The sequence below is a fragment of the Euprymna scolopes genome, chromosome 3 (genome assembly GCF_053919585.1).
Source record: "Euprymna scolopes isolate OS-2025 chromosome 3, ASM5391958v1, whole genome shotgun sequence".
Taxonomy (NCBI): domain Eukaryota; kingdom Metazoa; phylum Mollusca; class Cephalopoda; order Sepiida; family Sepiolidae; genus Euprymna; species Euprymna scolopes.
Genome location: NC_136484.1, coordinates 141896100 through 141920188, shown reverse-complemented (window position 1 = coordinate 141920188; position 24089 = coordinate 141896100). Strand labels below are relative to the sequence as shown.

Sequence of the window (24089 nt, the reverse complement as noted above, 5' to 3'; positions counted from 1 at the left end):
AAAGTCTGATTTCCATAAATATATGATTGTACGCGTAAGATGATAATACTGATGAAAACGACAGTGGCAGCTGGAAATAGATTTCAGAATTTACTCTGGAGTTTGTCGGGTGCCTTCGATAGAAATAGTGGCAGTTTTGTTTCGTTCAAACACACGACTTCTCTGTCAACATCGACCTCCGTCCTTTAAAAAAGGGAAAAATGAAGATATTTTCAAGTGCGCATTGACGACAAACTTATTGATTATTTGATAACGATGGCAGTTCAGTTCAGTTTATTGTTTTGAGCATACATGTTTCTCGTTATCCAAAATTCTGTTGCACCTTGCATATATCTATGCCCGCTTTCCATTCTCTTTCACACACACACACACACACACACACACACACACACACACACACACACACACACACACACACACACACACACACACACACACACACACACAGAGAAGATATTAGTTCGTTAACTATAACTATAGCTGTATCTCAAATCATAAACGTTATTTTTTTTATAAAATAAAATGAATGCTATAGCAGTTTATGGCTTTTTTACTCTTATTCATCCCAAACAAAGCACAGCGCCGCTACAATTTGTGGTCATATCCACATGTATACAAGGTAGGAAGTTAAGTAGCAAGATGTCTGTTCACATTATACTTGAACTCCTGTATGTCAGTAAAGTCAGGGAAGCAGGAAACCAGGACAGAATTCCAAAGTTTAGAAGTCTGTGGAAAGAAACTATTAGAGTAGAAGGATTTTCATGATCTAAAGATTTCAACATTAAAGGGGTGGAATTTTGTTGCTTGTCGGATTAGTTGGAAGTATTTACGTCGATGGGACACCATGTGCTACGACTTCATCAGAGCACATTTCACTAAAATACTTGTAAAAATGCACGGAGATTCAACATTGCGACAATGGGACAGAGACATACAAATAAATGTTGCAGACCAAATTAAGTTCAGTCAATTAGCCCTGAGACTTAAACATGGTTAATACATTATAACTAAGTAAAATGTAAATGTATGACATATTTATTATTGTGCAATGATCATGCTTTGAAAAAAATTCACCATCAGTATTATTTATCTTTGTGCACATTTGTTTTCCGAAATTTCATCATCATCTATAACAGTATATAGATAGTTGGTCATTCTCGTATGAATATCTTCATCAGCACATTTCTTTATGAAAACGATATATAACTGTAAACAGAAAAAAACAACAACCCAGTCTTTTTCGCCCCTCTCTCATTATATATATATATATATATATATATATATATACACAGTAAAACTCCTTTAATTTGAACTTCCTCTAAAGTTGGACTTCCTCTCATTTGGACTTCTAAACCTGGACTTTCTCTAAACTTGAACTGTCTCGTTATTGAAATTGTATTAGCATACTTGATGCGGAGTTGCAGTAAACTGTTTACATGATTTAGTCAGATATTGCGCAGAAATGTTAATATTGGTACTATGTAGTTAATGTAGATTTTCTATTGATAATTAATTTACACTAGCTGTAAATTCTTTTTTTCAGATTTCTATATTTAAAATAGTGTAAAACAACCCATCACAATGGCTTGCAACTCTAAAAGAAAACAAGTGACTTTACTCGAAAAACGTCAAATTATAGAAAAATTAGATGCTGGAGTTGAAAATAGCGTTATATTGAGAGATTATAAGATTGGAAGAAGTACACTGTTTTACATCCAAAAGAAAAAGGAAGAAATATTGAAGGCTGCTCCTTTCTCTTCAAATAAAAGACATGTAAAAAGAATGACTCTTCGCAGACCAAAGCAAGTTGAATTCGATCAAATATTGCATGAGTGGTTTGTATTAAAACGGAATGAAGGTGTAGCAATACCTGGGCTCATGTTAATTGCTAAAGCAAAATCTCTTAAGGAAAAGTTGAATATCGCAGAAGATATGCCATTCAGTGAAGGCTTAGGAGCTTTAAAAGTAGACAGGCTGGATCTTCTGCCATACCCTAGTGACCAAGGCAAACATTTTTTGCTAAATCAAATTGTCCCCAATAATAACCGAGTTTACGTTTTACATTTAGTGCAAAAGAATACACCCAATCACACACTTACAATAATTGGAACAACAAGCATCTTTTTGGAACCTTTTTTCCTTTTCTTAATTTTTTTTTCTTTTGAAAACTTATTTTAAAAATTTATTTTCATTATCGATACTCCATTCATTCTTTTGGTTTAATTAATATATTTTTTTCTTCATTTTCAATACTTCGTCTTTGATGGGTTTACATGGCAGACATTTTTAAAAAATAGTTTTCATTTTTCATCGAATAATTATTACTTCCTTGCAAATAAATCGGCAAAATAAATGAAACACATGAGTGCTCAATTTTTTATGCATGTTTATTATCATTATATCATATTTTCATTTTAGTTAGTAAGTTTCTTTTTTCTTTAAAAAAACGTATACTTTTATTATTTTTTAATGAATTGTATTCGATGTCCTACTTATTTTGTTGATTTACAAAATAAATTTTTAACATTCCAATTTTTACAGATTCATAGCTGATCTTCTGGAAGAAGTATATACCCATGACTTCAGGTCTGTAGCCTGAATATTGTGGGATTAAACAACAGACGTTTTTGAAAAAAACATTATTTTTCGTTTTTTTTTTTGTAATCGATTTGTTATCGATAAGACACTAAACTTTCAAGCAGAATAAAATCGGCAAAATTTATTAATATAACACTTTTCAGGGGTCTTCACATACATGTTTATAGTAAAATCAATCCTTCATATTTCCCCGTTTTGTCTTTTGTAAACATCACGTGTTAAATACTAATGTTTAATGTATTTCTCTTAGTTAAAATGCATCAAACTTACATCATCGTACTCGCAACGCGGAAGCAATTTGCCCGTCAAACTAAGAAAGAACGGACATCAGCGAACGAACATAGAACACAAAAATGATTCAAATACGTGCTAACAAAGCAGCAGAGCGACGTGCAACCAGACGCGAGGATGCACAATTGCGGATGAAGCAATCACGTTCTGCCTTTTTCATATCTGTTTCGTTCTGAACAGAATGAACGCGATAGGCTGCGAGTTGCTGAAAGACGTCAACGAGCAAGACCAGATCAGTATCACACACGACTGCATGCTCAACAAATAATCATGGGATTGGGATCGCCTTGGAGTCTGGTACGATTCTGCTGATAATTATAGTTTGAGCCGCCATGTTCTCATCGGTACTATATCTGAAGTGTGCCCCCTTTGCAAGGCTATGAAATTAGCTAGAAAAATAAAAGAAACGTGATGTGTCGGCGAAAAATTAAACTTCAGCAGAAACTGTAAAAACTTTGAATGGTATACTGGGAAATAAAACTCATGTTTCTAAATAACGCTGTTCGCTGCGGAAATCATTAAAAATGAATTCATGCCAACTTTTTAAGTGAAAGGACAAATGTAACATAAAGTTGGATGAGTTTTGTACTATTTTTTGTCCCGTTACGAAGATTAAAATCAAGATATAATGGATGAAATTCCATGCAACTCCAATATGATTTTTAAAATCGAAGCTTGTATCCATTTTATATCCCTTAAACCTCTTTAAAATATTTCAAAGAAACTGAAATTTGGGAATATTTAGTAATTGATGTCTAATTGTTATTTTAAAAATATTTTCACAAAAATCAGAAGTATCTGAATTTTCACAAAAGAGTTTCCTGCCTATTTCCTTCCCTAACCCTTTATGACCTGATTGAACTAATTCCTTCACGCGTAAATAAATGAATATAAGGGCATAAATAAAGTGGGAATCGATTCAAACACGTCTTGTACATATTAGTTCAGTATCTGGATAGATGCAAGATTATTTCAGTTTGCAAGTGTCCGTTGCTTATATTCAGTATTTCGCCAGATGTCTCAGGGCGTGGAGGATTTTGTTTGTCGCCATAAACACACCTTTTTTCCAGCACTAATAAAGGTAAGTTTATGAAATGCAAAAATTCTCAGTGGTAGTTTAACTACTGGACTTTATAATTTTTCCAGTTTGAAGACAATCATAGTATCATTACCCTCTAAACTAATTAAAATTAACAATAAATATGTTATTTAATCATCTACATCATAATTCAAGTCATTAAGGGTTAACTCTGTAAAAAAAATAAATTCCTATCGAAACATTAGTAAAAAAAATCATATTTGCTGGAACTTTTAACTTTCGAGACCTGATTTAATGGTATTTCAAATCTTTTAATTTGTATACTTACTTACATAAGAAATATAGTGTCTCTTGTACAATTCTTAGATATAACCTATATTTCGACTCCTTACATCTAGCAACCGTGTTATAAAAAATTTCATGCTTAATCCTGCACATACAAATGTATAAACATATAAACGTACATAACTTTACGTGTGTGTGTGTGTGTAATAAATAATATCAAACGAATTTTATATAATTATATGAAAACTGAGATAAAAACATCGCATAAATCTAACTAAATGAATGGTATTTAATTAACAATTATACAAAAAACACTATATTTCTTATGCAAGTAAGTATATGAATTAAAAAATTAAAAATAACATTTAAATCAGGCCTCTAAAGTTAAAAGTTATAGCAAATATGATTTTTTACGAATGTTTTGAGAAGAATTTTTAATTAAATGGACCTGCCCCAAATGTCCAAAAATACATACTCTAAAAGTATGCTAACACGATAGAGCTAGTTCCCTCGCATCGAAAACACATCCAAATAAATGTCCAAAAGTCAAGCAATAATAAAGCGCATATTTTAGCTGGAAGTGAAAAACAAACAAAATAAAAACGAAATCATAGATGTCGTCAACATATTTAAAAAAAAAAACACTAGATTATTGTAATATTTTAAGCCAGTTCACTTAATAAAGTTGCCACATGGAAATTATTAGGTTGAGCATTAGATGTTTTTTAATCGTACTTTTAAATATTTAATTAATTGGTAGTTGGTGTGTGACAGTGCCAGCAGTCAGATGCTCTTTATTCATGTTTGCCTGGAAACGGAAATGGACATTTTGAAGCAATTGACAACTCTGCCGGTCAGATCATATAATCAATGAACTACGTTAGCATTTATCAATTCATATGTTTAAAAAGTGCACACTCTACAATAACACGCGATCCTTCTTGACCAATCATTGTTATATATCATGCCCTTTTCTCAGATAAAAAACTTATCTATCTATCCATCCATCTATCCATCTATCTATCTATCTATCTATCTATCTATCTATCTATCTATCTATCTATCTATCTGTTTGTGGGCGTGAGTGCGTGCGTGTGCGTTTGTGTGTATGTGTTTATAAAGGTAGGGAATTTACTGTATTAAAAGTGAGATAAAAACGCCAATTTCATCTTGATAATAGAATAATACAGGGTAGTCACTAGAAAAGCAAAAAATCTGTCAAACGATAATTTATTTTGTGCAAAGAATAATGTTTCATACTTTGTTCAAGATGGCTACTTATAATACACTCATATATGCTCAAGATGCCATCCGTGCAAATGGAAAAAGTAATAAAACCTATACGAAATTTAGACAATAAAATTTAGAACGTAAACTTCCCGCCTTCTAGCGACCACCCTGTAGAATAAGAACAACATTCTAATAGATTGGTTATGTTGTATATGATCTACGTCATCATAAGATCAACTAATTTGAATATTGCTTTGTAATTAATGAATTATTCGTTTTGATATTTTTTATTTGATAACCGTTTTCATTTTAATACAACAGATGATTCTATTTACTGATACAGTAATACCTTGAGATACGAATGCACTAACATACGACTTTTGTCAAATACGACGATACTAGGTACAAGCAATAATGTTGGAAAAAAGATCGGGGAACATAGTTTTGAAAGTGATTTATCATAATTTCCCTTAAACACGTCCGTTGGACTTTTAGTAAGTATAATACTTAAGTTTTTCTTAAATGGAGAGTAGAAAACGCATTGTGGATGCGTTATCGGAAGCTCCCGTTACTCTCGCTTCTCCTTATTTGTCCCTCAGTCCTCATTTTTTAATGAGTGATTTTTCTGACAAAGGGAGAAGAAAAATCTGTTTTCTAGGTTGGCAGTATTTTGCGCGAACAGTTGGTAGAGATGGTGGAAATCTTCTGTTTCTATGTCTATCCTTGTAGCCATGTCACTAGTAAGGGTGCTGGAGGTAAACGTTTTGTCTAGGCTGACGTTATCCGCCTGATAGTCAGGGACCCGAACCTTGGATTAACCACTAAGGAAGCTGCCCTATCAGCAGGTGCAAAGTATTGGGGCTGCTGTATTGCCATTTGGTGAATGGATTCTGGACCATGCAGTAGCTTCTGGTGGGGCCTCTCGATGCCATACTAGTGGGAAATTGTTACAGCTTTACCTTATCTAGCTGTTCTACAAAAAAATTCTTCGTTTCTTTTTCTCTCTTAGTTTCCCCTCTCTGTCCTGCTCTAAGTAAATCTGACGACATGGTCCACAACTTCCAAAAAATTCCATCGTGACAAGTTTCAAGAAAAAATACACGATTAAACCTGGTTCTCCAACTTCCAACGTAGACCCCTACTACCATGTCTGTTCTCCACATCATGGGTCTACGTTCTAACCTTCCAGAGGTTGGAATCCAATTACAGGAGACTAAATCAGACCTTTTATTTTTAAGCGAAACTGGCATTGGACAGGCTATTTCCCTAGAAGAGTTCGCAATTAAAGGATACTCTAACTTAACTTCTAAATCTGACCCCCAAGATCGCCATGGGCATGGAATAGATGCCTATATTAAAGATGGCTTTCCATGTGGTAGGGACATCTCCAGAGAAGATCCTAACTTACCCTATATGTGCTTCCGGGTTGCATTAGCTCACACTACTGCATTTATATTTACTCTCTATCGCCCCCACAACAGCGGAGTTACTATATTTAAAAGCATATCTGAGAAAATTGACCAAGTCCTATCTGCTTATTCTTCAGCTAACATTCACGTATGTGGAGACTTCAATGTTCACAACGTCGAATGGTTGACCCACACAAACAAAACCGATGATGAGGGGAGGTTCTGTCATGATTTCTCCATTGCTTATGACCTCACTCAGATTGTTCAGGAACCCACTCGTGTGCCCGACAATGACGGCCAGTATGCGAGTCTACTAGGCCTTTTTCTCACAACTTGCCCTGAACTATGTTCAGTTTCGGTTCTGTCTCCTCTTGGATCTTCCAACCACTCTGTTGTATCAATTAAGAAAAAATGAAATGTAATAAGTCCTCAGACGTACCTCTCCATCGTACAGTATATCGATACACTGAGGCTGACTGGGATAGCTTCCGTACATTTATATCGGATCTACCTCTACGTTCCATGTTTAAAAAGGACTGACAGAATGATTAATTGTAGGTATAGACAGTTTCATACTCTCAAAAAAGTTCCAGCAAAAACCTAACAGCCAGCCATGGTTCTCGTCTGAATATGCTGCTGCCATTGCGCACAGAAATCACTTTTTCCACTGCTTCCAACGTAATAGATGTATGGAAACTAAAGCCACTTTCAGGACTGCCAGCAACCATTGTAAGAAAGTAATAAAGAACGCTAGAGAGTTGTATGCCCAGTCCGTTAAGTCCAAAGTAGCTGAGCAGCGGCTTAGTTCCCACCAGTTTTGGCAAATAGCAAACAGAATCCTGAACAGAAGCGTGTGCTCTATCCCAAATATCACGAATGGTCCTGATGTAATCTCGTCAGCATCAGACAAAGCCAAAGTCTTTGCCAAGAACTTTGCAGCTAATTCTACCCTTTGCGACTAAGGCCGCCAACCCCCAATATTTCCTCCTGAATCAGAAAACACGCTATGTGATATACATATACCTGTACGTGATGTTGCCAAACTAATCAAAAACCTTGATTCCAGTAAAGCAACCGGCCCTGACGGTATTGCAATTATAGTACTCAAAAAACTTCAACCAGAACTAGCGCCCAAACTTACAAAACTGTTTAAACGTTGTCTTAAGAAGAATAGCTTCCCATCACCCTGGAAAATCTCATCAGTATGCGCTGTATTTAAGAATTCGGGTGATCGCTCCTCTCTCTCACAGTACAAGCCAATAAGCCTCCTGTGCGTCATGAGTAAGTTGCTGGAATCTGTGTTAAATACAGAAGTAATCAAACATCTCAACAAAAATAACCTTCTTAGTGACACTCAATATGGTTTCCGTTCTGCTAGATCTACAGCAGATGTGCTTAGTTATATCTCATAGGATTAGCAAATCTCTCGACGGAGGCCACCTTTCTAGGGCAATTGCTCTTGACATATCAAAGGCCTTTCATAGGGTGTAGCATAAAGGTTTACTTCACAAGATCTCTAGCTATGGTATAGCTGGAAATGTTTTCTCAATTATTAAATCGTTTCTTTCTGATAGGTTCATTAGAGTAGTAGTTGAGAGGCAAAAATCAGAAGCTCACAGTATTAATGCTGGAGTACCTCAGGGGTCCATCCTGGGTTCAACTCTTTTCCTGATCTACATTAATGATCTTCCAAATCATATCCTTACATCATTTGTAGACATTTTTGCTGATGACACTACCATTTATGGTAGCACACCTAAGACAGTAAACGACCAAGTTCTCTCCGATTCTCTCTCCTCTGATCTTGAGCACGTAGTACAATGGGGAAGATAGTGGTTGGTTACTTAAATCAACCTTCTCTCTTTACATCATCAACACCCTGATCCACGTCTGCCATCAATTGAAATGAATGGCTCTCGTCTCCAGGAGGCCTCAAGTTTTGACAAGCTTCTGGGCTTGACCGTTACTCCTGATCTTAAATGGAACACGTACATCAAATCTGTTGCCAAGGCCGCTGGAAAAATGGTGGGATCTTTCTATCGATCCAGTAGATATCTCACTGCTGATGCAATTCTCTATCTATATAAGAACCAGGTACGTCCAAGGATGGAATACTGTTGCCACATTTGGGCAGGAGCTGCTAGAAAGGACTTGTCCTGCCTTGATAGAGTTCAAAATAGACTTCATAGCCTCGTAGGAGATGTCCTTTTCTCTTCCCTGCAACCTCTATCTCACAAAAGAGATGTTGCGAGTTTGTCGCTGATGTATCGTTATTTTCATGGAAAGTGTTCGACTGAGCTTCAGTCTATGGTCACCCCCCTCGCCAAACTTTCCCAAGAAACACTCGTTTAGCTGAAAACACTGTCAATAATTCCCCCCCACTCTTTATCTGTGCCTAAACCTAAACGTAGATTCCATGAACAAAGCTTCTTTCTTAGAACTGTTTCGCAGCTCATCAGTGCAGCTAGACAGGCAACTACCTCAAGCAAGGATTGAAACCCGACTGTCTGTACGATAGTCAAGGCTCCTAACAATTACGCTATCGGCGGCTGCTGTATGAATCATCAGTTTAACGATGTTTTGACATCGTCCAAACTACCTAAACTCGATTTGTTTACACAAAGAGAATCGCTTATACGCTAATGGTAATTCGTGTGCCCAACTCAAGATGTGGAGCATTATAGTCATCCACATACAGTACTGTTTCGCTCTTTCACAGCTCATCAGTGCGACACGCGTACACACACACACACACACACACACACACACACACACACACACACACACACACACACACACACACACACACACACACACACACACGCCCTATATATGAGAAATTTGAAGAATTAGAACATATATATAGGCTATTACAGTTTTGCGAGAAATTGTCTATCCACTAAATTTACCAATTGTATACCTGTGACCGAACAAAAGTTGATATTTTCCATGAAGTATAGAAATCATGAATAATATTGATGTGAAATGTTCATATGATCTTTATGATGTAACTATATGCACATATCACTCACTCTTGAACAATGTCGCGTAGAAAAAAAAACGCATATTCGTACAAAGATACTATATTCTAGGAATCAATCACTTTTGTGCTTTTTATTTTGTTTCCTTTTTGCTCGTGAAAATTGCGAGTTTTTTTTTTTTGAAAAGAAGTACTTATGTTGATGCATAAGAGAAATAGGCCAAGGTTCGTTTAGGTAATAGATGTCGAATGTGTTGATCATAGACAAATGAGGTGTATTGAATTGATGTCAAAAGAAAATAATAGGTGAACGCCGTTTAGAATTGAAATCGAGTGGGAGAGAGAAAGAGAGAGAGAGAGAAAGAGAGAGAGAGAGAGGGAGGGGGGGGGGAGAACTGTAGTTACGTTAGGTTTATTTGATTTATGTTGAAGTTGCGGTTGTATCCATTAACCATCGATCTTTTGTAATGATTTAGAATTGCGTATTTACGAAAATAGTAAGTTAATGTGATGGAGAAGATAAAGAAGTATAAAGCGAAAACAGGACAGATAGATAGATAGATAGATAGATAGATAGATAAGTAGGTAGGTAGGTAGGTAGGAAGTTAGTTATGGAAGTAAATAGATGGATAGATAGATATAAATAAGGAGAGAAACAGAGAGAGAGGGAGAGGGTGAGAGAGACTACACCTAAATAAGAAAACAGAAAACAAAGAAAACAAGCAACAAATCACAACTATTACTACTACTACTACTGATGATGATGATGATGATAATAATAATAATAATAATAATAATAATAATAATAATACGTGAAAATTGCCTCAAAACTGAAAGGAATTGGGAACATTAAGAAAATCCCTATAATACCAATAATTATTGTAGCATTATAAAACAATTCCGGAAAAAAAGAAAAACATTGAAAAAAGAATAAAAATAGGAAATGGAGGTCATACAAAGCGCGACAATGATGAAAACTAACAAACTCTTATGGAAAATCCCCGAATGCGGAAACCAAGCCACATAAGACACTAACGTTAACTAGCCACACGTGTTGAAATATAAATAAATAAAAAAAAATATAAAAATATCACATGGGACCAAGTGAATTAAAACTGCAGAAATCACATAAACTGACCCTACACCCCCTCCAAAAACAAACAAACAAACAAACAAACCAAAATAAACACCGATATGGTGGCACCAGTCTCGGCTGGTATAAGACAAATAGTTCTGAAGAGTCAGGGAAGATGAAAATACCGATGAGAGAGAAAACGAACGAGACCTTGACTAAACAATTACAGAAAGTATTAGGACCTCGGGGAGACTTATTGCCACTGAAATTTCAGAGATGATCAACGGAGGTTGCTCACTAGAAATCAATGTTGAACGACTGTTGCGATAACGCAAAATCATTTGCAACGCTTATCGAAAGAAGAGGAGTGTGCTAGAAATGTGTGGAGACTTGTTGTCACTCCGATTCCAGGGAACACCACTGATTATTTTCAATAAGCGATCATTGATAATAACTTGTGTAAAAACTCCGTGGTTAAAACTGATATATATATATATATATATATATATATATATATATATATATATATATATATATATATATATATATATATATATATATATATATCAGTTAAAACTGATATATATATATATATATATATATATATATATATATATATATATATCAGTTTTAACCACAGGGAGTTTTTACACAAGTTGTTGTTGTTGTTGTTGTTATTATTATTATTATTATCATTATTATTATTATTATTATTATTATTATTATTATTATTAAGAAGGGAAGATAACGCTTCATAACGGCGTTTCTTCTGGTTGTCGTTCAATTCATGAGGCACCGATTTATCAAGTTTTATGTGATTCACATCTCTCTCAAGTGGTTGGAAATCATCGTGTACGTTACGTCTGATTTAGAAGCAAGTTCTTGAACAGTTATGCGTGGATTGGCTTCGACTAAGGCTCTTAATTGATCGTTTTCAAGATCTGATGGCCGACCATTACGCTAATCATTTTCAAGACTGTCGTGACCACCACGAAATTTCTTAAACCACCATTGTGTTGTACGTTCAGTAGAGGTCCTTGGTTCAAACGCTTCGTTGATATCACGAGCTGTTTCAGCAGCTTTTCGGTCTAGTTTTAATTGAAATAAGAAAATTGTTCGAATTTTTTTCTATCTTGTATTCAACGTTCTGAAATGAAGACACTATTGTTTTAAAACGATTGTAATTTAAACGATTAGATAGAGAAAAACGCCCTTAAAATGACGTATAAAATAAAGGTATTATAACGAAGACATATTTGAAATCCAAATTAGAAATTCCGCAAGAACTTTCATGTCCACTTCATAGTAATCCAAACGCGATCAATACCTGAAATAGAGCAGGTGTGCTTAAACGCCGCTTTTTTCTGGGAGAAAGTATATCTCTCTTTTGTTATGATGTTATATACGAGACAAAGAGCATGGTGTTGTTCGGGAGCCATAATATCAAGAAGACTGAAAGTGATCAATAAGAAGGGAAAAAGCCGAATCGTAGATTTCCTCGACCCAGTTCTTCACAGGCTGTAGATCGAGGAGGGAAACAAAAACTAAGAAAATAGAATCTGCGAAAGCGGAAAAAGGTAAATGGAATATGAATAAATTACTGTTGTACCAACAATTGTAGAAGCACTTCCTAAAAAAATTCAGATAAAAAGAATAGGAAAGTTTAGGGCTTATTAGCCCTGGACGAGCTAGCCGGTTTCCTCCGAAGGAGGAAGTTTTTAGGGAATATGAAATTTACACGTGGTCCCCAGCTGCATTCATATTCCGATCATAATGGGATGACATACAGGGCTTAACATGTTAAAATAGTCATCCATCTGACACAACGTACGCCACTGATGGAAACAGTTGAAATAATCAGATAATCCTTGAGTGCAGAAAGCAACCCATACAACCAGATGACACTAACCAAAATCACAGATAAACTGAAATAGAATAACGTAGCGTAAACACAATTAGAAACATAACAAGAACATTACATGAAACCAAAGTAACTGAAACTGCCAAGGTAGATGTATCCTTCCCAAATGTGGTTGTAGTAGCATTTTTGGTGCCACAGAAAATGGTCATAAAGAATTAGAAATGATGTAAAAACCGCACACAAAACACGATTCAGACGTTCACTATGAGATACACTATAATTCTAAAAAGGTTTATTGCCTATCAAATTTCAGAAAAAAATTATCGAAAGTGATCAACTAAGCTCAACGAACGGAGTTTCTTTTAAGTAATTCCTATTCGTGGAACACTTTGTCACAAAACTGCTTTTCTGTAGCCTGCAATATGAACGTCTTCAGATGCAATTCAACAAATAGTTGTCATAAACCATTTTTATAAATGTTCAACAAACAGCAAATAGACAGACAAAGAAGTTTTGGTACTTAAGCAGAATAAGGATCTTATCATAATCGGAATATTCTGGCATAGATACGTAAGCGGTCGGAAGAAAAGCCTCGCGGTTTTTGTTTTGTTTATTTAATTTTTGGCCAAAACACTGGCGACTGCTAAAACGCTAGTACAAAGTTAATAATTAAGGAAAAAAAAACATAAATATGGAAGAAAATAGTCATTGCATAGCGATTTCAATTAAAAACATTTGTGACAAAAAACATCTAATAAAAACTTGATCGAAAACTTTGCAAAAGAGAACAAATCTAAATCAAGGCAAAAGATTCATCGTATGGTAAGTTTTCATGAAATATTTTTTGTTACAAAAAAATATAACGCAACAAATGAAAGCAAACAATTGTTTTTTTTATACTTTCTTTTGTATTATATTTTACCTACTTTAAAACCTAATTAAAATTAAGGTTGCGTTATTTGTCTGTTAGGTTTAGGTTGTTTCAGCATTTGTATACCTTCGAGTATACTTGCTCTATAAGCAACTCTTTTAATCGCATCTAACCCTAATCCTAACCCTAATCCTAACCCTAATCCTAACCCGGACTTTTGATAACTTTTCGTTTCGCCCATGAGTTTGCTCTTTTCACAAAATTCCATATTTGCCTCCAGAAACGTAACTGTCTGTCCCAACTCTATCAGATTCTTGATGACTAACTAATTTTCATAGGTTTATTGAATTTTCCACAATATTTTTATCACGTTTGCCAATTGCCGGCTGCTGCGATTTCATTGGCTAAGCGTTTCGGTATCTTCCGGCCGTTTACACAACCTGCCGGAATATGACCACGAAACATAAGTTTTAGCACGGTTTGTATTCTGCATAAGTATCGATACGTTTTCGGAAACGAATATTTAATCAATACTTTAAGCGATTAATGAATGGAATTATATTACCACCTTTAACAACTTGGACAATTTATTAACATGGAAAAATGAATGCGTTATCAATTGTTTAAAGATAACTATATATCGCCAGTTCAGAGCTATATAATTTACAAGGCATACATCTTCGAAGCTTAGTAAAAATGACAACGAATATTTGTAGCATTTAAGAAAAAACTTCATTTTTTAAAGTCCCCAAACTGGTTTTCTTCACTGATGAACTATGAGATATTCATCAATTTTGTAAACTATCACCTGCATATACTTTTTATGTAAAAATGGGTCAATTTTTATCAAGGTCTGACTACCATTCGAGGATATGGTTTAATGAGCTTATCCGGTGGTCCGTGAGACAAAAATATAAGGATTATTAAAACTAGGCAGCGTTCAATTATTTAAGAATGCTCAACAAGAATTTGATAACATTTGACTTGAAAGTGACCATACGGTAGTAAGTTGGGAAACAGTCCTATGGTATTGTGTTTCGCAGACAGGTAGTTCTTGGAAATAAACTTTGCTCATGAAAGTTCTGTTTTATCTTAGGTACACAAAGAAAGAAAAGAATTATTTACAGTGGTTATAGCTAAACGAGTTTTTGTGAATGTTTTATAGGAGAGACCCTTAGATTGGAGCTCACTCGAGCACTTGCCAAAGAAATGACAATAGAGTAGAGAAAAACTAGAACCCTCTCTTCTGCGAGAAAGGAGCTGTAGGAAAGAGAATAGGATACTCTTCACTTCTTCATATGCTAAATGAATATTTTGAATTGCTTCGACTGTGACGTTAGCTTTTTAAAACTAAGGAAGCATTATCTGCTTCAAAAGCTCCTTGATTATTGTGAATTCATGTTTCATGTAAAATAAATTATAAAATTAAATGTGTCCAACATGACGTACATTTTTTTTTTTTTTTTTTTTACAAAGGCATCACCACATTATCAAGGCCCAGAGGCAACTCAAGGATAAGGGTTAAAGAGTGTACAGTAGAAATTGGTCAATATAGTAATCATTAGTAATGAAAATTTGGTAAATTTAATAACTTATATGGAACGGCTCATCAAGAACTTATTTACTTTAGACTTGAACACATCCATATTGTAGTCAGCCGGAAAGCAGGAAAACGGAAGACAATTCCACAGGCGTGCAGTTCTAAGAAAGAAGCTTTGTTCATGGAAACTACGTTTAGGTTTAGGCACAGATAAAGAGTGGGGGAAATTATTGATAGTGTTTACAGCTAGACGAGTGTTTCTTGTGAAAGTTTGGCGAGGGGGGACCATAGATTGAAGCTCAGTTGAACACTTTCCATGAAAATAACGATACATCAGAGACAAACTCGCAACATCTCTTCTGTGAGATAGAGGTTGCAAGGAGGAGAAAAGGACATCTCCTACGAGGCTACGAAGTCTATTTTGAACTCTATCAAGGCAGGACAAGTCTTTTCTAGCAGCTCCTGCCCAGATGTGGCAACAGTATTCCATCCTTGGACGTACCTGGCTCTTATATAGGTAGAGAATAGCATCAGCAGTGAGATATCTACTGGATCGATAGAAAGATCCCACCATTTTTCCAGCGGCCTTGGCAACAGATTTGATGTACGTGTTCCATTTAAGATCAGGAGTAATGGTCAAGCCCAGAAGCTTGTCAAAACTTGAGGCCTCCTGAAGACGAGAGCCATTCATTTCAATTGATGACAAATGTAGATTAGAATGTTGATGATGTAAAGAGAGAAGCTTGGTTTTAGATGCATTAAAAGTAACCAGCCACTCCTTTCCCCATTGTACTACGTGCTCAAGATCAGAGGAGAGAGAATTGGAGAGAACTTGGTCGTTTACTGACTTAGATGTGCTACCATAAATGGTAGTGTCGTCAGCATAAATGTCTACAAATGATGTAAGGATATGATTTGGAAGATCATTAATGTAGATCAGGAAAAGAGTTGGGCCCAGGATGGATCCCTGAGGGACACCGGCATTAATACTGTGAGCTTCTGATTTTTGCCCCTCAACTACTACTCTTATGAACCTATCAGAAAGAAATGATTTAATAATTGAGAAGACTTTTCCAGCTATACCATAGCTAGCGATCTTATGAAGTAAACCTTTATGCCATACCCTATCAAAGGCCTTAGATATGTCAAGAGCAATTGCCCTAGAAAGATTGCCACCGTCGAGAGATTTGCTAATCCTATGCGATATAACTGTAAGGACATCTGCTGTAGATCTAGCAGAACGGAAACCATATTGAGTGTCACTAAGAAGGTTATTTTTGTTGAGATGTTTGATTACTTCTGTATTTAACACAGATTCTAGCAACTTACTCATGACGCACAGGAGACTTATTGGCCTGTACTGAGAGGGGGATGAGCGATCACCTGAATTCTTAAATACAGGACATACTGATGAGATTTTCCAGGGAGATGGGAAACTATTCTCCTTAAGACAACGTTTAAACAGTTTTGTAAGTATGGGCGCTAATTCAGGTTGAAGTTTTTTGAGTACTATAATTGGAATACCATCAGGGCCAGTTGCTTTACTCGAATCAAGGTTTTTGATTAGCTTCGCAACATCACATACAGATATACGTATATCACATAGCGTGTTTTCTGAATATTGTTTAGTTCTAGGGATTAACTGGTGCTGGAGTGGGTGCTGTAAGTTCGAGTAATTTCTGCCGTTACTAACTAGCAGAGCGTTACCGAGTATGTGTATATAGTGTAATGATGCATGAAATTGAGGATTAAAAACATGTGTTGCATGTGTAACAGGGCCGCTGACGCTGATAGCAGCAGATGGTGCATAAAGATATGCAAATGACCAAACCGGCTGTGCGAAGTGACATCACAGCAGAGGTGAGAAAATGACGCAGGTGTTCGAAGTGGTGTTCAAGACGTAACGAGAGAAGCGCGTGTTCGATGCGTGGTCAGTGTTCAGAAAAGCACGTGTTCGAAACAGATGGGTGACGTCACAGCATAGACGAAAAGTCACACGCGTCCGAAAAAGAGGAAATGAATTGTTTAAATATTTAAAAAAAAAATGCGTTATTAAAAATACTAGATATAAAAACTTTTGTTAAAACAAAAATTGAGTCGAGTTTTTTCCTTTATTCTATTTGCTTGCGACAGAGTCTACAACATGTTGGGCCCGTTAAAATGTAACGGCACCGTTAAAAAAATGGTGTACGACTTTAGAAATGGAGAGAAATTATATGAAAATGATGGAAGTGTAATGTGACTCGTAAAGACACGTTTAAATCTGATAACTTTATAAGGAGATGTGTGATAACAGGAAACTTCATTGGTTATGCAACACTGAAAAAAATGGATGAAAATACTTAAGGTAGTAAGTGTAGAACAGTTGAGGACGCATTCACTTGGCAACGTAAGACTAAGTGAAGTCTGGGAGGAAGTGATCAGGATGGACTTGAGAGAAAGAGGGATAAATAAAGGCATGGTTAAAGATAACAGTTTGGAAATCAATTTCTAAAAGCTGCATAACATATTGCCTGTTACTGTTGTTTCTAATGCTTGACTTTGTTTATGACTTATAGTGATATCACCCACATTTCTTGTTCAGAATCTGACTGTTCGCTTATTTTGATATTCGATTTGAAATTTCAATTGTTTTATTGCTCTGCACTTTTAGCAATTCCAATCTAGTTAAAATATATTTCTCCTTGTTTCCTAATCTCGATTCTTCGATCAGAATGTAGTCATCGCCCAGCAATCCAATTTGCATCTAGTTTTGCCTGGGTCCGTAATTCTGTTATCTGTCACCTATGCAACACACATGCCAGTATATAAAACGGACGTTAAAACGATGATCATGATGATGGTGATGGTGATGATTCCAACTTGCCATTAAATTTAAGTTGATGGAAATCTGAACAGACCTTATCGCATGTCATAACAATAACAACAGCCCTGGCTCAATTATACTCAGAATTTCGACCATTCTTCTATTTTCGTCCATGTTATTGTAGTATTTACGGCTGAAATTCAATATCTTATTAAGAGAATATTTACATATAGTTTGACTATTCCGAGCTTAGGGATGTCCATTTATATGCTCAACATTTATCTCAAATTTCAATTCCCACGATAAGGCGGTTGTTTCAGCAAGAGAGGCTCACCAATATTGACATCTCTTGAATGAAACTAAAATCAACCACAAAACTCAAACAAAAGTAAGAGACGCCAGTGTCCATCACGTAAATTAACTTATCGATCAAGAGAATTCAATTACTCTTCGTTTCTTCCTATTGAAATTACATAGAGATCAGTTTTCGAAATACCAATGTTGCTCTTAGACTCGAATAGTTGACTTTGTAAAGATAAAATTTACCTCACAAGTATGTACTTATGAACATCAAAGTTTATTATTAGTTATGAGGACTATAATCTTTCTAAAATATAAAGTAAAGTCAGACTTGTTATCATTTCTTCGATGTCAAATAGCTTTCTTTCTATATAATCTGGTTTGACAGCTTTTCTTGTGGATATTTGTGACATATTGTTAAGATTGTAAGTTCGATTTAAGCCCTTTTCAGAAAATACTTTGGCCCGATCGGAATTATTTTTCAATGTTCACTATTTTTAAAAGAAAGTGACGTTATTCTGTATTAGCATATGTACATATTATTCTCATGATTGGGGCAGAAATGATATATTGAACCACCTCCCATTCCACCCAAAATTTCTAAAAAAATCCCCATAATAAAAAAAATAAATAAAAAATGGTAACTAAGTGGTTAACAAGACGGACTGACAACCTTGATGTGCCAAGTTCCAATCCAATTCGTTTCACAGATACATTTTCACTTAAGGACGTCGGAAACATTTCTATGGTTCATACCTTAAGTACCTTATGTCTTTCTAGAAAGAATTCTGACCAGAAAGATATGGGGTAAATGACTGCCAAACAATACTCACCCGATTCATTAAAAATGAATGATGCTAAACAACAACAACAACAACAACAACAACAACAACAACAACAACAACAACAACAACAACAACAACAACAACAACAACAACAACAACAACAACACAAAAAAGCAACACATAAAGAAAAACATCAACGAAAACAACAATAAAAGTAGCAACAAAAGCAATAAAAACAATAAAAACAAAAAGCAACAACAAAAACAACAGCAAAATCAGCAATAGAAACAACGAAAACAAAACAAAAGCAACCACGAAAACAATAATTAAAATAACAATAACAGACAAAAACAAAAAAGAAACAACAAAAATAACAAAAAGAAACTACAAAAGCAACAATAAAACAGCAAAAAACAACAATAAAAATAAAAGCAACAATAAAAACAGCAAAAGTAACAATAAAAATATAAGCAACAAAAAAGCAATAACAAAAAGCAACATCAAAAAAACAGCAAGAAACAACAATAAAAGCTACAAAAACAATAAAAGCAACAAAAAAGCAACAAAAAAGCAACAAAAACATCAGCAATAATAAAAACAACAAAGACAACAACAACAAAAGAAACCAAAACAACAAAAAAAAATCAGCAATAATAACAATAAAAGCTATAACGAAAGCAACAGCAAAACAATAAAAACAAAAAGCGACAGCAAAAACAAAAAACATCAGCAAAAAGCAACAAAAACAAGATTAAAAGCAACAGAAACAACAAAAACAACAGAAAAACATTAACAAAAACAATAACAAAAGTAACAACAAAAACAACAACAAAAGCAAACATAAAAAGCAACAATAAAAACAGCAATAAAAACAATAACGAAAAGTAACAACAAAAACAAAAAACGCAACAACAAAAACAACTACGAAACAATAAAAGCAGCAACAACAACAGAAATAAAAACAAAGACAACAAAAACAACAATGAAAATAATAAAAACAACAATAAAAACAACAGCAAAAGCAATAAATACAACAATACAAACTAGAACAAAAGTAACAATAAAAACATAAAAATAATAAAAACCAAACAAAAGCAACAAAAAGCAACAACGGAACAACCATAACAAAAACAATAACAGTATCAACGACAGAACGATCTAAATCATTATTCCATCATCTTAACCTTGATCAGATTTTTTTTTCTTTTAGAGCCTTATATGTTTTCCCAGTATATTTTCCTTGTATTAGAAAGCAAGAATAATAATGGGACAGCCTTTCGGAAGTAAGCTGTACTTTAAAGACAGGTACTGTTGAATTCTTATCTTTTGTCACAATTATTAGTTGTCATATTATGACGTGAAATGAAGTCAAGAGATTAATAATAAATGTTATTCTTATGTGCTATTGACATTGATATAGAAAACCTCTATAGCCAATTAAGTTGAAGTGGGACGGAAATTCCTTTCAGACATAAACTCGTTATCATATGGCCACTTCAAAGCTGGAATTGGTTCTACCCAGAAAAGATGACCGCGTATCCTTGGGGACTCTAGTAGAATCAGTAAAATGAATCTATATCGATTGCGTCTTCTTTTTATTCATGAGAAATGTATTCTCTTTATTATATACAAAAGGTTTTCAGCAAGTAAATCGAAGCAAAACAACTTGGATGAACCGAAGGTAAAACTAGAACGGAACTTGTTAGAGAATGGACAAGGATGGATCAATAGATTCTTGACTCAGGTTAGAGAGAACAATTAAAATGATAAAATTTTATTTTCTTTTATTTCTCAATATAAGTTCTCCGAATCTTAATTCACTTAAACGGTCGCTTGTATATTGGTTGTGTACGTCAGTTACTGATTATTTGGTTGGATTATGTTCGTAAGAAGATTTAACGCGTAGACAGGATGCAGCGTAGACAAGGAGTATACAGGGTTCAGGCTGCTTACCTTTTAGGACAATCTCACTAGCTTGGGAACTAAAGCTTAGCAGAAATGATCTTTGATGAGGGACTTTAGTACACGAGATTCTTCAGTTTGGATGAAAATGCAGAGCGACCAAACGTATTTTGAGATATCCTAAAATCCATTAAGAAATCGCTTCTAATAAATATTGTAATGTTTTCATTTTCTAAGTGTTCGTTTTACATGAGTAAAAACAATGACTTAAATGACTGGTAGTTTTTAATGTTCATTTTCCGATAGAAATAGTTTACACTTATGAGAGAAACTAGTAATCTTTTAACTAACTAGTTAATTACTTAATTAAGGATAAGTGGATGAACACGACGACTAGAAAGCTTAGGGGACATTTCGCTCTTAACGATTATCAAAGTTTTCTTTTCAGTTAACGCAACGTTATTTGCGAGGAGTCGCGTGCGATTCCCATAGATGAACTGATTTCAACCCCTGGTTGCTCTGTAAAACTTGATATCGGTGGCGTCATGCGTTATCGACTCACGTCTCTTGGATTTACTCTACTTTGGCCTCACCTAACCTAACACAACATCTCTTCTTATCTCTTTCGTGGGAACTCGTTTATTTCTCAAACGTGTCACTTCGATTTGTACTTAATTTGACCATTGGCTAATGTAATCGCTATCCGACATTAGGCCATCAATTATGTAAAAGTATGTTGTTCGGTTTTTCGATTCTAGCATATCAATCCCTTTTTGGTTTACAATCCAAAGATGAATTCGGCATAATAAATAATCTTTTCTTACATGAATGTTTTAATTGATTGCTTAATTGACGTAACTAAGGTTGACTACTAAACTAACTTTTTTGATTGTATTTATGAGATTGACCATGGCCAGGCAAGATCATTACAAGACGCATGAATGCTAAAATACCGATTAGGAGAATCAGATACGTATTTTAATTTAGAGATGAACCATAGAGGCAACTAACGTAAGTATCAGAGCCCATATTTATTTGCTTCCATACGATAGCAGAGTTAAAATAGGGTATGTTTTCAATGTAGGAAAAATCCAGCTTCTCCAACTGAAGTACACTGGATCTGCTAAAACTATTGCCCCAATCTATAATACTTTTTCCTTGATTTATCTAGAATAAAAAAGATAAAGTGTAGTATCAGAAGAGATAATACACTTTGCTCATAGCTAGAAGGCAATTAGTTATATAACAAATCTCCACATAAAATTCTTATTGTCTTTATAAAAAATCGCAATTATTAGTGAGATATATCATATTTTGGAATTAGTAAAAGTCACTGGGATAAAGTCAGATGAATATGGTGGGTGATGTAAATTTCAAATACAACTTGATTCAGTACGACTGTTATAATAGCTAATTTATGAACAGGTGTAATTATATTTATCAAACACGAATATGTCCACCAGTTTACTCTATTCCTTCTCTTTGATTGTTTGTAGCATATTTTAGACCATGAATTAATTCCGTTTTCCTGTGTGGTCCAGAATACATGTGAATTTACGTACGCATATATGCTATAGACATATTCCGTTTTTGATATTTTATTTGAAAGGATATATCATTAGTAAAGTTTTTAAATAACTCTCAAAATCTTATCAAAGGCAACGAAAATTCCAAAGGGATTTCTACAAATATATATTTACGGTACTTGTGCATTTAACGACCCAGACGTAACTCAGCATTTGCTCGGCTTTGTCCGACGCATGACGTCAACAGCCGGATAAAACCGAGCGTTGCCGATTAAGCAGACGAGAATTTCGCTATCAATTGGAAGAGTGTCACAACTCAAGAAACGCTTATTTGAAGAGAGTTTTTAAAAAAAATTTTGTTTTAAAAAGATAACTGACGAAATAATAATGAATATTACAAACCTTGCGGACCAGCTCCAGACCCCAGAGGCTGCATTAAACTTTTGCCAGCAACGGAAATTGTTGGCAGAAGAGAAAAGGTGTTTACATTTTGGCCAGGATTGTGTACTTGCAAAGAGAACAAGCCTTTCCGACGTTTACGGTTGGAGGTGTAGAAGTGTAACATGTCGTCGATGATGGACCTCCATTAGAATTGGGACCTTCTTCTCAAAATCCCGACTAACCATCGCGTATATAAGAAAAATAATATACTTATGGACGTTCGAGATGGCATCTACAAAAAAATCTCCATCGCGAATGTGGGTTACGTTCTCGCCACACAATTGTGGATTGGAAAAATTTCCTGCGTGATTTATACAGGGACTATTTTCTTAGGAATCCCCGGCAGATTGGAGGCCCAGGTCATACGGTAAAAATCGACGAGTCTGTTTTTAACCGCAGAAAACACAACGTCGGCAGACTTCTGACATCGGTGGCGGTGGTCTGGATCTTCGGTGGATACGACCCCGCCGAAAAGGAGGGTTTCTTGGTCACTGTACCAAATAGGAACGCCGAAACCCTCCTTTCACTAATAAATAAAAAGAAATCCTTGTTTCTGGCGAAAAAAAAATGTACAAATAATCCTTGTTCTCCCCCCCCCAATGCTTTTTATTGCCCTTTTTTTAGACTTTTTCCATTCATTTGACATAAAGAGTTGCAAAAAAAAAAAAAAAAAAGAACATTAACTTTTACGTGTTTAAGACAAAGACAATGTTTTTTTATGTTAAAAATTGAAAAAAAACCCCAGTTCAGACAAAAAAAAAAGTTTCCTATTATTTAACAAAAAAACTTGTTTTATATGTATTTATTTTGAAAACAGAAGACAATTTCAAACAATAATAATAAAAAAAACAAATGAACGGTAGGTTTTTGCTTTTTACTTATTTTTTTTTATGTTTCTACATTTTACAATTTCATTGTACAGTTTGTTGTAGCGTTGTTTTTATTTAATCGCCAACGCTCGGTTTTATCCGGCTGTTGACGTCGTGCGCCAGACAAAGCCGAGCAAATTCTGAGTTACGTCTGGTTCGTTAAATGCACAAGTACCATATTTACCCTTATGTTTAGTTGTTCTAGTTACGCTCGAGACCAGATTTCAATTTCCGGTGGTATAATAATGGTGTTTCGGATAATGTTTTTGGAATTTTGTTTC

The 24089-nt window shown here is 34.9% G+C and overlaps 1 protein-coding gene across 3 annotated transcripts in view; it reads left to right on the top strand.

Moving 5' to 3' along the window:
- LOC145259539 (uncharacterized) overlaps nucleotides 1-24089 on the top strand; it is a 207307-nt gene that overhangs the window by 71304 nt on the left and 111914 nt on the right. Inside the window, exon 2 of one of the 3 annotated variants that reach the window (XR_013864167.1) lies at nucleotides 2542-3326. The exons of the other annotated variants lie outside the window; for them this stretch is intronic. The gene's annotated coding sequence lies outside the window, so the exon portion shown is untranslated. Of the gene's footprint in view, nucleotides 1-2541; nucleotides 3327-24089 lie in introns of those variants that run through there. 3 annotated transcript variants of the gene reach the window in all.